This window comes from Geospiza fortis, unplaced genomic scaffold (assembly GCF_000277835.1).
Source record: "Geospiza fortis unplaced genomic scaffold, GeoFor_1.0 scaffold425, whole genome shotgun sequence".
Lineage (NCBI taxonomy): Eukaryota > Metazoa > Chordata > Aves > Passeriformes > Thraupidae > Geospiza > Geospiza fortis.
The window spans coordinates 1,238,282-1,241,597 of record NW_005054387.1 but is presented as its reverse complement, the minus strand read 5'-3'; positions in this window follow the sequence as shown (position 1 = coordinate 1,241,597).

Genomic DNA, 3,316 nt, shown 5'->3' with positions numbered 1-3,316 from the left:
CCTGTGAAAAACACAGCCTCAGGTGTGACTAATGTGCCAGAGAGCTCATGGCTCAAGTAATCCCCTGCTCAAGACTTTATCAATAATGCACAATTGGATTGTGGAATACAAAACCCCTGGAACTTAATAAAAGGACTGGCTTAAGCACTGAGCTAACATCATTGGGATTGATGAGTGAGGACAGTTTCAAACAAATTACACCTTGCAGCCAGATAAGACCTCTCTTCAGGAGGCTGGATGAAAGACAAGCAGCTCAGCATAGCTGTTCACCTGCCCAAAGCGAAGAGGTTCTGAGTGGAAAAATGGCTTCAGGAATTAAACACATTTCCCAGGCAGACTCTTCAGGGATGAACACTCATAAATTGAAGGGGAGGTTTGTTTAATGCTATTTTAAACATTCCGGTACTTGGGAAAAATTTGTCCAAACATGGGAGCTGGGGCCAACAAATGTGACTTATACCCAACCCAGTTTTCCCTGACATGTGAGGATGCCTGTGCTAAAGCCTTTGTGCCCAAATGTCTCAGGACTGTCCCAGCACAAGGATGTGCTCAGTGTTGTCCTGAAGCAGCAGCAGGGTCAGCCCCAGCCCCAGCCCAGCACTCTGAGATGTAGCTTGGCCCTGGAATAGGAGAAATCTCTACAGGAAAACAGATTCTGAGGGAAATAGGACAAAATGAGCACAGAAAAGAAACCTCAGAGGCAGCAGACACATGGCCTGAGAGGACAGGGAACACAGACTGGATATGGGACAAAGTGGAGCCAGGGCTTCTGGAGGGAATGGATCAAACTGCAGAATGTGCAGGAAAAAAAGGAAAGAAAAGTTAGAGGCAAACCTATGGAAAGGGGAGGTTCTTCAAGGAACACACACCATTAATTTGTGATCTGCAGAGGTAAAGCATGCCCAAGACCTGCCAACCAAAGTCCCAGCTCCTCAGGTTTTTAGGTGGAGCCTGATCCATCCATACCCCAGACCCTGACTGGATTAAGGCTGTTCTGAATTCACTGCCACCATGTCTGTGAGGTATCTCCAGGGAATACCCCCTCCCTGGCTGGCTGAAGACCAGGGCTGGGCTTTGGGTTCCATATCCCTTTAGGATCCACCCTTTCCACTCACAGAGGCTCTTTGGGGTTGTACAAACTCCCTGTGGTGTCCTCAGAAGCCAGAGCAGGACCAGCACTTCACTGCCACCAGCCTGGTCCCCCTGCCCTCAGCACCCACACACAGCACACCCAGCAGAGCCCCCAGGAGCCTGTCAGGAGGGATCAGTCCCACGTGCCTCCCTCAGCATCAGCACAAACTACAGAACAGCATGGGAAGCCCAGCAATTCTCAGGAACACTTCATTTATTGCAATCCAGGCTAAGAACAGCTCATCTGGAGCCAGGCTCCAGCCCAGCTCTGATTGCCAGCTATGGGGAGATAGCTGAAATTACAGTAATGCAATTTCAATACCCTCACGGAGGTAAATGCACTCAGTTGCCTCAAGGCCTCTGTAAACATTAATTATTAACTTAATGTCTGGCTTCCCTGAGGTATCCATTATCCTGTGTATTAATGGCCCTTCCAAGAAGGCAGGGAGCAAGCAGCTTGCAGATTACCTGATAGTATTAGGGAAAGTTTGCAAATTGATTTGGTTGGATTGGAAAGTGCTTGGCAGTTAACTGATCACAGAATTTGGAGAAAGAGCAGAGCACAATAAAAGATGTTTTCTTTCCTCACAGCTTTATCTGCTCAGAAAAGAAGAGGAGCCAAGCATGGCAGTGCTGGCTGTTCTTTCCTGTCTCCCATCCAAAGTGTAATGAAGGAAAGCCTCAGGCAGGGAACTCAGTTGTAGCAAGAGGCAACATTAATGCTGTTCTAAATGCCTCTTCACTAAAGTTAAGTCAATCTTATCCCTAACACCCAGCTCTTCACTGTCAGGGGATTATCACATCCTTATGGGATAGGCCTGAGGGGTCAGATTGGCAAAAGGATTTCAGGGAAGAACTTCCAGTCCAGTCCAGTCCATCACTGGGATCCTCAGAGCTGCCCAATCCTTTACACACCCCCAGATCCACACACACAGGTAAGGGTGACAGGCTGAGCATGCAGACATGTACCATTTGCACTTCCTTCTTGCACAAAGCACTGCTCAGCTCATTTTCTCCTCCCAGAAAGCTGCTTTTACAACCCTCTGAAACAGCTCATTTAACTGCAGAAGTATTTGTTCATTAGCACTCCTTGCAGCAGGAAGCACATGTCAGCGTGGGAGTTCAATCCCCTGGGATATGACAGGAGAATTCATCCCACAGCCCAGGGACTCTGCAGGCACTCCTGAGGCTGCAGCTCTGCTCTCATCCCAACTCCACCCTGCTCAGAGCATCACAGCAGGACAAACAGCCTGCAAGCAGGACAAACAGCCTGCTCAGAGCATCACAGGCAGGACAAACAGACTGCAAGCAGGACAAACAGCCTGCTCAGAGCATCACAGGCAGGACAAACAGCCTGCAAGCAGGACAAACAGCCTGCTCAGAGCATCACAGGCAGGACAAACAGACTGCAAAGCAGGACAAACACCCTGCTCCCATCACAGGCAGGACAAACACCCTGCTCAAAGCATCACAGGCAGGACAAACACCCTGCAAGCAGGACAAACACCCTGTTCAGAGCACCACAGGCAGGACGAACACCCTGCTCACATCACAGATAGGACAAACAGCCTGTTCAGAGCATCACAGGCAGGACAAACACCCTGCTCAAAGCATCACAGGCAGGACAAACACCCTGCTCAGAGCATCACAGGCAATCCACAAGCAGGACAACCACATCCACAGGCTGCTTGAGATAAGACCAACCAATATTAAAAGCCAGCATCTTCCCCTTGGAAAGATAAGGCAAACCTGGCAGATTCTCATCTCGATTTTTCATCCAGAATGCTGCATTCTTTGAGCAGCCACACACAAAACAAGCAGCAGTCACGTTTCCAATCTGTCGTGTGCTTTGCTGGGCCCCTTGTGCTTGGAGAGAAATCTGTATTCTCTGATTCTATCTGGATGTCAGGGAGTGATTTAAATGGAGACCAAGTAACAGTCCTTGATAGATTTTGGGTTATGTTGCAGTTTGTTGTGTAGTCAGGTAACTTGTGTTCTTCAGGCAGAAACAAGATATTGCTCTTTTATGTAAATTTATGGAAGAAGTTATGATTTTATCCTATATCCTAATAAGGATTCAGACTTAGCTTTTAAAAGGAGAACCTTGTTTGTGCCGGAGTTTTGTGCCTGTTATTTTATCATAATTTAAAATCAAACTAGTCAGACACTAAATTATTTCCTGCTG